Source organism: Lathyrus oleraceus, chromosome 1 (genome assembly GCF_024323335.1).
Source record: "Lathyrus oleraceus cultivar Zhongwan6 chromosome 1, CAAS_Psat_ZW6_1.0, whole genome shotgun sequence".
NCBI lineage: Eukaryota > Viridiplantae > Streptophyta > Magnoliopsida > Fabales > Fabaceae > Lathyrus > Lathyrus oleraceus.
Window position 1 is genome coordinate 274450794 of NC_066579.1, and position 15017 is coordinate 274465810.

At 39.6% G+C, this 15017-nt stretch overlaps 1 pseudogene; it reads left to right on the forward strand.

Moving 5' to 3' along the window:
* The first annotated feature begins 11165 nt into the window (after window positions 1-11165).
* LOC127117156 (uncharacterized) lies at window positions 11166-11265 on the forward strand (annotated as a pseudogene).
* Window positions 11266-15017: the final 3752 nt, after the last annotated feature.

Below are 15017 nucleotides of genomic sequence, written 5' to 3' on the forward strand. Positions count from 1 at the left end.
CGTAGACCATTGATCGCTCGACTGTGTGCGTCGAGAATGGGATACAAACTGCAAGTGCACAGTTCTATCGCGTAGTTTTAAAAGATATCGATCCCACAGGGACTTATGAATCGATATACCGTTATCTAAGGTTACTACGTAAATCTAAGGTGAAAATGTTTGATTGTTTGGGGAAAAACTAAGAGCTAAACTAAGATCTAGATTAAATATTAATAAAACGGATATCGGTATGTAGTTCGTCAAAACTAGGGAATCAAGTCTTTGTCGGTGTCTTGGTTTTAAAATGAATCGTTTCAGTTAACTTTATTGGTTAAAGGTTTTATCTCAAACTCTCGCTCTGTTGAATAAACCATGATTTTATATTAATGTAGCTGTCACTTATAATTAAGTCAAAAACCATATTTTGAAAACAATAAAGTTGCAGAAACTCTTTTTAAGAAAACACTGACCGTTTTAAACACCCTTATCTCAAACTCTCGCTCTGTTGACTTAGGTTATATAATCAAATCCAAATGCTTAACTCTCGTCCTCACATTCAATCTTTAAAAATACTTTTTGGAAAAGGTCAGAATTTAATTAACTCTAAAACTTGCTCTCGCCCTGATCTAGAATTAATGCCTAACTTACACTGTCCAGTTAAAATCTCAAACTCTCGCTCTATTGATTTTAACTTCTTTATGTCCTTTACTTCTGTAAAAAATCTTGTTATTAAACCTGTAAGTTGAGACCGTAAAAAGATTGATTTTAATTTTAAGTTTAGATAGACCGACTCAGTCTTGATCCCTTATTCTGCTTACTTTACATACCGATACCTAGGCGGATTAGCCAGACATGCTAAATAAACAAGAATACATATCATGCATATACAGACTCATTCCAGGCAGATAATATAGATAAATAATAAAACAAAATATTAAATAATGATTAAAGAACCTGAATGCGCAATACAATAGTCTTGAACACTCTACCACAAGCCGGTAGGATTTGTTCTTCGATTCTTCAATTAAATAATAAATTAAACCAAGGAAATAGAACTAGAATCTAACGTAAGGTTAGATCCGATAAAAAGTTGCACAATAGTTTCCGGTGTAGAAACTATTATGCGAAAAATATCTAAATGCTAAAAAGGGAAAGATAAATTTGCAAGGGAAAAAGAATGCAGAACTTGCAAAAGAAATAAATAAAATAAACAATGTTAAGTTGCTGGAAAGGAAAAAATAAGCAAAAGCGTGAAAAGAAAATTTGGCAGAGCTTCGGCAATATGAGCGTGGAAAAACCGGAGAGACTTTTAGGTTTTTGAGATGGCTATTTATAATAGTGTTGGTAACTGCTTTCCGTTTCTCCCATTCTTCAACGTGGCTACATGCACGGCGTGGATATAGGAGACCAACTTCTCAACGTTCTTCTTCAAGTCTTTCTGAGGGCGTTACTTGCGCCAAAAAGGTAGTGGAATTGTGTGACGCTCGTCACACTATGTGTGACGTCCGTCACAAGGCTGTTTTGCGTGACGCTCGTCACGCACCCTGTGACGTCCGTCACAGGCACAACGTTGGTGACTTGTGCGCTTTGGGCTGGGCTTTGGCATTTGGTCCCTTTTCTCTCCTTTTTGCACCTCCTTTTCTTCCATTTTCACTTGTTCTTCAAAATAGACTACCTGCGACAATTGGGAAGAAAATACCACGTAATATCTCATAAAATGCAGTAAACCGAAATAAATAGTCATAGAATTTAATGGAATTAAGTCCTAAAATATGATATAATTTCGTGTTATCAAACTCCCCCATACTTAGATCTTTGCTTGTCCTCAAGCAAAAATTCAGTATAGAAATCGTTTTCAAAAATTTAGCCCGGCGAAGTTTCAAAACACACATCAATTCGTAATAGGTTGCAAATGGATTTTGTTTAGAAGCAATTTTGAGTTTAGTCTTGACATCAACAACTACCGTTACAACTTAGATAACCCTACCTTATGCAAATCAGTTCAAGTACTGCCATTATAGCTATCCTAGTTCCTTTACTTTTATTTCACCCGCTTTCATTCTAGCGAAATCACATTAAGCCCTTTATCTTTTCGCGCACATAGTGGAGTAACCGGTTAGTGATTCTGATCCCCTTTTAGCTAGAAGTTCTGGTACATAAGTCGGATAACTTCGTTATTCAGTCCATTGCAAATTGCGGGGGATCAGACCGTAGTCCGCCCTACCAAGTTCAGTACCAGATACCTGCTGAACCAACTCATAATGGATCTTTCATATTATGCTTTTGTATGATCTGCAACCTTTAGATTAAATGATCTGGTAAGGATCACCTAACTTAATTAGTGCATTTCCTGATATATATATATATTTTTTATGTTACTTTGGGAATCATTCACTTATATTCATCGGTCCTCCACGTAGTTTGCTATTAAGATGGTGCTGACTTCTCGTATAAACTACTCGGGGTTACTATAAAACTAAAAGTTCAAGGGATTGGTATAATAGGTACTTATCCTGATCTAACATGTTGAGGTTCTTAGAGCGTTGTTATGGTAATAATTTTTGTCTTGATTTCACTCAAGTTTTATAAAATAAGCGACCTTTATACTTATTGGGTGTGTTAAATTTTTGTTATGGCTCAAGAAAATTGAGGGGAATAGATAATAGAAATATTTCACACTAGGGGCTTAACTTAAAATTATAAAATTATTTTTTTTTTTTTTTTTTTTTTGAAACAAAATATTAAATAATAAGGAAGGGAAATAACAATGAAAAGGGAAATAACAATGAAAGGGAAAATAACATACTTGAAGAATGGAAATGGAAGGAACAAGTTTACCCCCCCCATACTTAAATTAAACATTGTCCCCAATGTTTTAAGGAAATGAAATACAAGATGGAAAGGAAAAAGAAACTACAACTAAGGTTGTCTTCCGCCTCTGGTTCTTGGACCTGGTGATCTCTGACGTAAGTCTAAGTTGTCGAACCTGCTGAACAACTCAGTAAACCGCTGGTCGACTATGGCATTCCTAGCGTCCTGTTGCTGTTGCATTTGATGCATCATCTGCAGCATCTCGACATTCTGTGCCTGCATTCCATCGATAGCATCCATAATGTCGTCGTTGGTTGCAGGCCTTCTTCGTCGACGACGTTGGGAGGATGGGCCAGTTGTATTGCCGGAAGGGTTGAGCGGGACTGACTGTTGTGTAGGCGGATGATCACCTTGTTCCATTTCTTCAAACTCATCTGTTTGCGGGTTTGTTTGTGAAGGCTCGGTGGTTTCAGGAGCGTTTAGATCATAGAGGTGGCGGTTGGGGTTTGTGACATCAGTGAGGCCAGTATTTGGTAGAACAACGCTTGGGACTACCTGGTTGTTCACCATAAGATAATATCCTCCGCCTACTCTGTTCTTAATCAAGCGGCTGGATCGACAGTAGCTGGTATCCATAGATAGGGGAGGTAGGGATTCTAAAGTTTGGAGTTTATCCCCTAGGTTTAGGCCAAGTGCGATGGTGGTGATTAATCCACCAATTATAAAAGGTTGCCTGCCTCTAGAACATAAGGTGCGGATATGATGAAAGAGAAAGGAGGCGGCGTTTACCTGAGTATCTGGTGCGAAGACGCACTGGAGGAAAAATAGCTCCTTTGAGTTGACCTTGCTGTTGTTTGGCCTTCCAAAAATTGTGTTTTGCAAGATGCGGATAAAGTACCGGATAGTGGGGTTATGTATATGGGAGAGAAGGAGCTCTTCCCAGTTATAGGTTTCTATACCGGAAATTTTCTTAAAAAGGCCGAAAACGCCAACTGTGTTCCAGTTTGAGGTTGGAGGGATTCTGGCATGCAGCAGACCTTCTGTGGGAAATTGTAGCATGGTACTCAATTGGTGTTGGGTTAGAGAGTACTCGGTGTTAAACATACGGAAGGTTGCCGTACCGGTTAGAAATTCGTCTTCACCGGCGGGAGTGGTGTAGTCATATGAACTTAAGAATTCTAAGGTTAGGGATGGGTAGGTGGGTTGGTTATGAGTGCAAAGGAAGGTTAAGTTGGCTTGACGGAGCATCCATTCGATACCTTGGAGTAGGCCTAATTGTTGTAAACAAGGTAAATCGGGGTACCTGGTGGAGGCGACGCCTCGCTGTTGGAAACGCTCGAATTGCTCCCTCTGATAATCGTCATCTACGGATCGGAAGATGATATTTCCGAAATTCTGATTTCCCGCCATTGTGATGAATTTTTGAAGGGATGATTTGGAAAGAAAAAGAAATGTATTTGATATGAGAGAATTGTTTTGCGGTGAATGAAGGAAGGTTTGGTGGGTATTTATAGGAGAAGAATTTGGAAGGTGGAAAGAAAAAGTGGTTGAAAAGTAATTAAGTGTGGTTAAATGAAAAGTGAATGGGGAAGATAAAAAGTTAAAGTGTAACGTTCGTCTCCAACGGCTCCTTAACGTTCACTAGTCTGAGGAGTGTTACGCTCGTCACAGGGCTGTGACGCTCGTAACAGGCAATAGGCGTGCCGCACGTTATGGGTAGTGTGACGCTCGTCACACTTCCTTTTTGGAAAGGCTTAGTGGCGCTTCACAGAATTACTTTGGTAGCGTATTTTAATGTTTCATTCTGTTTATGATCAGTTTAGTCTGCAATTTAATTTATTGCGCACGCTTACTTGCTTTGTATAATAATAATAATAGGTAACAACAGTAGAGCATAATAGCCATTGCATAATAAAATTAACTAAACAGCTTCAATAAAAATGATCATAATGTATTACAGGGAAGGAAAACAATGAAATGAAAGAGAAATAAACATGAATTCAAATAACATTAATAAATAAATCTAACTTAAAACTAAATAACTTAGGAAAATAACTAAACTCTATCCCTCTGTACGATCTCTGGCTGGAGGAGCAAAAGAGTTAACATGATGTAGCAATTCGTGAAACTGATTCGTCATGCTGCTCATGTATCCTAGAACTTCATCTCTCATGTTAGTAAATTCTCCTCTAAGGGCGTCTTGTTCTGACATCAAAGCTTCAATGGCGGTGTTATAATCAGTTCCGGGCATATGATGCCGGAGGTCAGGTATGGCTGATTCTTCGGTCGGAACAGGCTGAGGAGGGGGGTCAATATCATGATAGCCGGATGGTGTCTGAGGGTCAGACTCAGCAAGGGAGATCTGGTCAACATAATTCTCATAGTCATCACAAATCTCATAATCCTGGATGGATTCAGTGGATCCAGCAGGAGTTGGGGTTTCATTCAGGTTATAGAGCCAGTTCCTTTGGTTATGAACACTAGTCCTAGGATCGGGCATGGTGAATAGGCAGAGAACCTGGTTATCAATAATAAGCTCAAACTCATCAGACCCTATGTTTGCTATAAACATAGTGTTGAAGAGGAAAGGTATACTCATAGTAGTAATGCCACAAAAAGGGTTAAGGTCAAGCATAGGCTGACGTAATCCAATAGCATTACCTATCATAGTTATCAAACCGCCTATTCTAATGGGTGCTCGCTCATCCTGGATAAGGTGGTCCAAATTAGCTAACATAAAAGTAGCACCGTTTACTGGACGGTTCTGGGAAGCACAAAATATGATGAAGAGTTCATCACGTGAAACTGAAGTACTATTTGGCTTCTTCCCAAATAAAGTGTGGGTCAGGATCTTATGGAAATAGCGAAAAGCCGGGTTGTGTATGTTTCCAGAGAGAAACTCATGTTCTTCGGGTTCATCATTTCCAGTCAGCTTACCCCAAAAGTGTTCAAGCTCTCTATATTCAAAAAGTTCTTCCTGGCTTACAGTGAATGTATCAAAGGAGGTAGGAAAACCCAAAAGGTTGGTAAAGTCTCTAATATTAAATTGGTACTCCATATTGAACATTCTGAACTGGATAAAACCTCTGCTAATTCCTTTTCCATGGCTGGGTAGATAGATTAATGAACTAAGGAATTCTAGTGTGAGTCTCCGGTAGGTGGTGAAATGTCTCAGGATAGGGGATGTCTCCCATCCTATCTGACTCAGCAAATACAGGACACTCTGTCTCAGTCCAAGGGCAGTCATAGCCCAATCATCAGCATATAAACTAGGTAGCATCTCTCTAGCGGCTAATTCTTCAAACTTTTGTTTCTGAGCCATTCCTCTGAACTTGATACCCATACGATCAAAATGTCCCATCTGGTTAGTGTTAGCTAGAGAAAAGAAAACATGAGTTTAAGTCAGGATTTGGCCAAATGCCGAAAGAAGGAAAAAATATTATTATAAAAAAAAAATTTTTTTTTCTTTTTAAATAAATCAAGAATGAATACTAAACAGAAATTAAAAGAATAATTAAGAAAGAAATAGGGAAATGATAATAATAGAATAATAAAATAACAAATTAATTTGTGGGTTGTCTCCCACTAAGCGCTTTGTTTAAATGTCGCAAGCTCGACAAAGAAACTGTTAAATATAGTCTATGAGTCCTGGGGGCGTTTCGTCTAAGTGTAGAATTTGCGAATCCTCGTTGGTTTCCGCATAGTGATAGTGTTTCAGACGTTGCCCGTTTACGGTGAACGGTTCTGTAGATTGTCCTTTTATTTCTACTGCTCCACTGGGAAAGATTTTAGTGATATGAAAAGGTCCTGACCATCTGGATCGTAGTTTTCCCGGGAATAACTTTAGTCTAGAGTTAAATAAAAGTACTGCATCGCCTTGCTTGAAGATTTTCCTTGATATACGCTTGTCATGCCATTGTTTTGTTCTTTCTTTATAGATTTTGGCATTTTCATAGGCGTCTCTTCTGAGTTCCTCTAATTCGTTTATGTCAAGGATTCTCTTTTCACCGGCGGCTTTATAATTCAAATTTAAATTTCTAATAGCCCAATAGGCTTTATGTTCTAATTCTACCAGGAGGTGACAGGATTTTCCATAAATGAGCTTAAATGGGGTCGTCCCTATGGGAGTTTTATAAGCAGTTCGGTATGCCCACAAAGCTTCTGGTAATTTCAATGACCAATCTTTCCTTGAAGTGGCGACCGTTTTTTCTAGTATTTGCTTGATTTCTCTGTTAGATACTTCCACTTGTCCACTGGTTTGAGGGTGGTAAGGTGTTGCTATCCTATGTCTCACTCCATATTTAAGTAGTAGTTTTTCGAGTACCTTGGATATAAAGTGTGATCCACCATCACTGACTACTATTCTTGGGATGCCAAATCTCGGAAATATTATATTTTTAAAGAGTCTAGTTACTACTCGGGTGTCATTGGTTGGAGAAGCTATAGCTTCGATCCACTTTGATACGTAGTCAACTGCCACGAGTATGTATTTGTTACCGAAAGAGGATGGGAAAGGTCCCATGAAGTCTACCCCCCACACGTCGAAAATCTCTACTTCCAAAATACCTTTTTGTGGCATCTCGTCACGTCTAGATATGTTTCCCGTGCGTTGACATCTGTCACACTCCTTAATAGCCGCATGTACGTCCTTCCATATAGTTGGCCAATAAAAGCCAGCTTGTAGGATTTTAGAGCAGGTCTTGGATGTACTTGTGTGTCCACCATAAGGAGCGGAGTGGCAGTGTTGGATTATATTTCCTACCTCTTCTTCGGGTATACATCGACGGAAAATACCATCGGGGCCTCTTTTGAAAAGTAAGGGATCATCCCAGTAATAGTGTTTTATGTCGTGGAAGAATCGTTTCTTCTGCTGGTAAGATAAAGTAGGTGGAACTATTCCGGCAGCTAAATAATTGACTAGATCAGCGTACCATGGTGTGACAGATATAGCTAAGGTGGTTTCTACTTGTATGTCGGAGTTGTTCTCTTCCAAAGTAGCTATAAGTTTGTCGTACGAGAAATCATCATTAATTGATGTTCTTTCCGGTTCAAGGTTCTCAAGTCTAGAGAGGTGGTCTGCTACTACGTTTTCAGTTCCTTTCTTGTCCTTGATTTCTAAGTCGAATTCTTGTAGCAACAAGATCCATCTTAGGAGTCTAGGTTTAGCATCTTTTTTTGTTAAAAGGTACCTGATAGCAGCGTGATCGGTATAAACTATTATTTTGGCTCCTACCAAGTAAGAACGAAATTTATCCAGCGCAAATACCACTGCTAGGAGTTCTTTCTCGGTTGTGGCATAATTCATTTGCGCTTCATCCAGGGTTCTGCTAGCGTAATATATAACGTGAAGCTTTTTATCCTTTCTTTGTCCTAGAACAGCACCTACAGCATAGTCACTGGCATCGCACATTATTTTGAATGGTTCATTCCAGTCTGGTGTCTGCATAATGGGTGCTGAGATCAATGCTTGTTTAAGAGTTTGAAATGCTTTTAAACAGTTATCGTCGAATATGAATTCAGCATCTTTCATCAACAGTCCGGTTAAGGGTTTAGTTATCTTAGAGAAGTCTTTGATGAATCGTCGGTAAAAACCGGCGTGTCCTAAAAAGCTTCGTACTTCTCTCACGGTTCTTGGGGGTTGAAGATTTTCGATTACCTCTATCTTGGCTTTGTCTACTTCAATTCCTCTGTTCGAGATGATGTGTCCTAAAACAATTCCTTCTTGTACCATAAAGTGGCACTTTTCCCAATTAAGTACTAAGTTTACTTTTACACATCGCTCAAGAACTCTTTCTAGGTTTTCAAGGCATTCTTCGAAACTTTGTCCGTATACAGAAAAGTCATCCATAAATACTTCCATGATGTTTTCGAGAAAGTCGGCGAATATTGCCATCATGCATCTTTGAAAAGTTGCAGGGGCATTACACAGACCAAACGGCATTCGTCTATAAGCGAAGGTGCCAAAAGGGCATGTGAATGTTGTCTTTTCTTGGTCATCAGGGTGAATTGGTATTTGAAAGAAGCCTGAATAACCGTCTAGATAACAGAAATGTGAATGTTTAGCTAATCGTTCTAACATTTGGTCAATGAATGGTAAAGGGAAATGATCTTTTCGGGTTGCTTTGTTTAGTTTCCTATAATCAATGCACATTCTCCATCCCGATTCGATTCGTTTACTTATAGTTTCTCCTTTTTCGTTTTCAATAACGGTTATGCCTCCTTTCTTTGGTACAACGTGTACAGGACTGACCCATTTGCTATCGGATATAGGATATATAATACCTGCTTCCAATAACTTGGTTATTTCTTTCTTTACTACCTCACTTAGGATCGGATTTAGTCTTCTCTGGTGTTCCCTAGAGGTTTTACAGTCTTCTTCTAACATGATGCGGTGCATACAAATAGAAGGGCTTATTCCTTTAAGATCGGTGATGTGGTATCCTAGTGCGGTTGGATATTTTCTTAAGATATGTAGGAGTTTTTCTGTTTCGAGTCTTCCTAGATCTGCATTAACTATCACAGGTCGTTCAAGTTCTAAGTCTAGGAATTCATATCTCAGATTTTTGGGAAGTGTTTTCAAATCAGGGGTTGGTTTGTTAAGACACTGCGTAGGATCCGGTGTTATTGCTAGGCATTGTTTAGATTTGTCCTCTAAAAGATAGTCTGATGATTTGTCTTCTCCTGACTCTGCTTCTTTTATGCATTCATCGATGATATCCATGAAGTAACATGTATCTTCTATTGCAGGTGCTTTCAAGAATTGGGAAAGAATGAATTCAATTTTCTCTTCACCTACTTCGAAGGTGAGTCGTCCTCGTTTTACGTCTATGATTGCACCGGCAGTTGCTAAGAATGGTCTTCCTAGTATAATAGGTGTAGTATCATCTTCTCTAATGTCCATAATTGTGAAGTCAGTGGGAATGTAAAACTGACCTATGCGTACGGGAACGTTTTCAAGGATTCCTACAGGATATTTGATGGAACGATCTGCTAATTGCACAGACATTTTGGTCGGTCTTAATTCTCCCATTTCCAGTTTCTTACATATGGATAAAGGCATAACGCTAATTCCGGCTCCTAAATCGCATAAGGCTTTGTCGATGACAAATTTTCCTATGTGACAGGGTATAGAGAAACTACCCGGATCCTTGAGTTTAGGGGGCATGTTTTGGATTATAGCGCTACATTCGGCAGGGAGTGTAACGGTTTCGCTATCCTCAAGTTTCCTCTTATTAGAAAGAATTTCTTTTAAGAATTTAGCATATGAGGGCATCTGCGTAATAGCTTCGGTAAACGGAATTGTAACGTTTAATTGTTTAAGGAGATCAACAAATTTTCTAAATTGGCCTACATCTTTGGTTTTAACAAGCCTTTGAGGGTAGGGTATGGGTGGTTTGTAAGGTGGTGGAGGTACATAAGGTTCCTTCTTTTCTAGGGTTTCCTTATTACTCTCTTCCTTTTCCTTAGGTTCACTTTCCTCAGTTGATTTCTTAGGGTTTTGGTTTTCTATCCTTGGGTCAGACGGTCCTTCCACTTCCGTTCCACTTCTTAATATAATTGCATGAGCTTGGCTTCTCGGATTAGGTTGGGGCTGTCCAGGGAATGTACCAGTTGGGGCAGCAGTAGGTGCTTGTTGTTGCGCTACTTGAGATATTTGCGTTTCCAGCATTTTGTTATGGGTAGCCAAGGCATCTACTTTGCTTGCTAGTTGTTTAAGTTGTTCGCCAGTGTGTATGTTCTGGTTTAAGAAATCTTTATTGGTTTGTTGTTGGGATGCTATAAAGTTTTCCATCATGATTTCCAAGTTGGATTTTCTAGGGGTATTATTGTTAGGATTCGGTTTCTGATATCCCGGAGGTATAGATGGGGCTTGATTTGGAGACTGTCCAGGTGCGTATAAAGCATTATTACTCTTATATGAAAAGTTTGGATGGTTCTTCCAATTTGGGTTATAGGTATTCGAGTAGGGGCTTCCTTGAGCATAATTTACTTGCTCTGCTTGGATTCCAGTCAAGAGTTGACATTCCGCAGGAGTGTGGCCTTGGATTCCACAGACCTCGCAATTCGGAGTTATAGCAACCACGGCGGCTGGAGGTGATACGTTTAAACTTTCAATTTTCTGGACCAAAGCATCCACTTTTGCATTAACGTGATCAAGGTTACTTATCTCGTACATGCCAGTTTTCGGTTGAGGTTTTTCCACCGTTGTTCGTTCGGTTCCCCACTGATAGTGATTTTGGGCCATGCTCTCGATAAGCTGGTAAGCATCAGCATAAGGTTTGTTCATTAGTGCACCACCTGCAGCGGCGTCTATTGTTAACCTTGTATTGTATAAGAGACCATTATAAAATGTGTGAATTACTAACCAGTCTTCCAAACCATGGTGTGGGCAAAGTCTCATCATGTCTTTGTATCTTTCCCATGCTTCGAAAAGAGATTCGTTATCTTTCTGTTTAAATCCGTTTATCTGGGCTCTTAACATAGCTGTTTTGCTTGGCGGAAAATATCGGGCAAGAAAAACTTTCTTCAACTCGTTCCATGTGGTGACTGAGTTGGAAGGAAGTGATTGAAGCCATCTTCTAGCGCTATCTCTTAATGAGAAAGGAAAAAGACGAAGTCGAATTGCCTCTGAAGTGACACCATTAGCTTTAACAGTATCAGCGTATTGGACAAATACGGATAAATGAAGGTTTGGATCTTCGGTAAGATTCCCAGAGAATTGGTTCTGTTGCACAGCTTGCAACAGCGAAGGTTTAAGTTCGAAGTTGTTTGCTTCGATTGCGGGCGGAGCAATACTTGAATGCGGTTCATCTTGCGATGGAGCGGCGTAATCTCTAAGAGCACGAGCTGGTTCTGCCATCTCGGGTATCGAAGGAAAAATGTTTTTGAGATCAGGAAGGTCTATAGGAGGGAGATTGTTTTCAGCACGATATTCCCGAATTCGTCGTAAGACTCGGAGATATAGTTCGATATCGTTGATTCGTAAATAGAGCGGTTCGCCTTGAGAGCGAGTGCGTGGCATACAAATCAACGAAAGAAAGAATAGAAGAAAAAGAAACCTTAGTCTCTACAGCGTAACGGAAGAGTTACGATATCGATTAAATAGAAGTCCCCGGCAACGGCGCCAAAAACTTGATCGCTCGACTGTGTGCGTCGAGAATGGGATACAAACTGCAAGTGCACAGTTCTATCGCGTAGTTTTAAAAGATATCGATCCCACAGGGACTTATGAATCGATATACCGTTATCTAAGGTTACTACGTAAATCTAAGGTGAAAATGTTTGATTGTTTGGGGAAAAACTAAGAGCTAAACTAAGATCTAGATTAAATATTAATAAAACGGATATCGGTATGTAGTTCGTCAAAACTAGGGAATCAAGTCTTTGTCGGTGTCTTGGTTTTAAAATGAATCGTTTCAGTTAACTTTATTGGTTAAAGGTTTTATCTCAAACTCTCGCTCTGTTGAATAAACCATGATTTTATATTAATGTAGCTGTCACTTATAATTAAGTCAAAAACCATATTTTGAAAACAATAAAGTTGCAGAAACTCTTTTTAAGAAAACACTGACCGTTTTAAACACCCTTATCTCAAACTCTCGCTCTGTTGACTTAGGTTATATAATCAAATCCAAATGCTTAACTCTCGTCCTCACATTCAATCTTTAAAAATACTTTTTGGAAAAGGTCAGAATTTAATTAACTCTAAAACTTGCTCTCGCCCTGATCTAGAATTAATGCCTAACTTACATTGTCCAGTTAAAATCTCAAACTCTCGCTCTATTGATTTTAACTTCTTTATGTCCTTTACTTCTGTAAAAAATCTTGTTATTAAACCTGTAAGTTGAGACCGTAAAAAGATTGATTTTAATTTTAAGTTTAGATAGACCGACTCAGTCTTGATCCCTTATTCTGCTTACTTTACATACCGATACCTAGGCGGATTAGCCAGACATGCTAAATAAACAAGAATACATATCATGCATATACAGACTCATTCCAGGCAGATAATATAGATAAATAATAAAACAAAATATTAAATAATGATTAAAGAACCTGAATGCGCAATACAATAGTCTTGAACACTTTACCACAAGCCGGTAGGATTTGTTCTTCGATTCTTCAATTAAATAATAAATTAAACCAAGGAAATAGAACTAGAATCTAACGTAAGGTTAGATCCGATAAAAAGTTGCACAATAGTTTCCGGTGTAGAAACTATTATGCGAAAAATATCTAAATGCTAAAAAGGGAAAGATAAATTTGCAAGGGAAAAAGAATGCAGAACTTGCAAAAGAAATAAATAAAATAAACAATGTTAAGTTGCTGGAAAGGAAAAAATAAGCAAAAGCGTGAAAAGAAAATTTGGCAGAGCTTCGGCAATATGAGCGTGGAAAAACCGGAGAGACTTTTAGGTTTTTGAGATGGCTATTTATAATAGTGTTGGTAACTGCTTTCCGTTTCTCCCATTCTTCAACGTGGCTACATGCACGGCGTGGATATAGGAGACCAACTTCTCAACGTTCTTCTTCAAGTCTTTCTGAGGGCGTTACTTGCGCCAAAAAGGTAGTGGAATTGTGTGACGCTCGTCACACTATGTGTGACGTCCGTCACAAGGCTGTTTTGCGTGACGCTCGTCACACACCCTGTGACGTCCGTCACAGGCACAGCGTTGGTGACTTGTGCGCTTTGGGCTGGGCTTTGGCATTTGGTCCCTTTTCTCTCCTTTTTGCACCTCCTTTTCTTCCATTTTCACTTGTTCTTCAAAATAGACTACCTGCGACAATTGGGAAGAAAATACCACGTAATATCTCATAAAATGCAGTAAACCGAAATAAATAGTCATAGAATTTAATGGAATTAAGTCCTAAAATATGATATAATTTCGTGTTATCAACCATCTGGAGAAGAACAAAATCATGGAAGATTTGGCAATGGATACTGGAAGGCCTCTGAACTCCAGAAATCTGAAGAGCATGGGAATTCTGAAGAAGATTCAAGTCAAACCTACGCTGGACACCTCTTGGGACGCTTTAAAAGATCAGAGGAAGATGCCACATGGTCTCACAAGGTTCTACAAGAATGAACCCAGAGAGGCAATCCTCCACTATCTCCAACGTCTGAAGGATGAAGGAGTAGACATCTCAGACTTCAGACTAGGCGATATGCTAGATTCAGAATCAGACTTCGTTAAGTTCAAAAGAGGTCCATCTGAAAAGAAAGCTTCAAGAGCAAAGAAAGCAAGGCTAGGAGAATCTTCTGAATCAAGACCTCCAGCGCCTCTGCAAGAATCCTCTGGTAAGTCTGCCCCTACTATTCCCTCTGAACCATTTTTGGCTTCCTCTACTCCTCTACCATCACCAATCTTCACCCCATCTGAAACCCCTCCTTCTACAACCAGAACCTCATAACCTTTACCAAAATTCAATCTTGCCTATACCTCTTTACCACCTTCAGAAGCTGAAGAATTAAATCAAACCACTTCCTCATCCACAACCCCCGAATCACCTCCCTACTTTACCATTTCCTCAGATACAGAACACTCTGACCCATCTTCTCCAACCCTAGCCCAACTTCAGGCTCAAAACTTTGCCTCTCAACAACCAACCCAACCTCCACCTCAAGTAACTTTACCCACAGAACAATCAACCATCACTCCTTCTGAAGTTCAACCCTCTGACCTTCATACCTCTGACACTATCCCTCCAAATCCTTCCGCTGAACCTGAACCTGAACCTGAATCTGAACCTGAACCTGAACCTGAATCTGAACCTGAACCTGAACCTCAAACACTAAACCTATGCCCTCCAACCTCTCCTTCTCAAACATCTGAACCTGAACATTCCTTGCCTACCCTAAAGGAAGCCATTATGCTGTTCGCAGAGGCTTCAGTACAAAAGGTCAAGTCTCTGACCATAAACTCTGGCATCAGTGATGATCCTGACTCTGTAAGGACACACTGGAACATAGTCATTGGCTGAATGACTTCTGAGGCTTTCAAACTGAAGCACATCTCTGAGCAAGTCAGAAACGACTTCATCAGAGATGCTGAGGCAAGACTACAGGAGAGACTTGCCAGAGAAGCTGAAGAAGAAGCCAGAACGCAAGAAGAAGAAAGAGCTCGACAAGCAGAAATCCTAAGGGCCAAGGAAGCTGAAGCCAAAGCACTTGCTGCTGCTGAAGCTGAAGCACTAGCTGCCGCTGAAGCTGAAGCACAGAATGCCTTG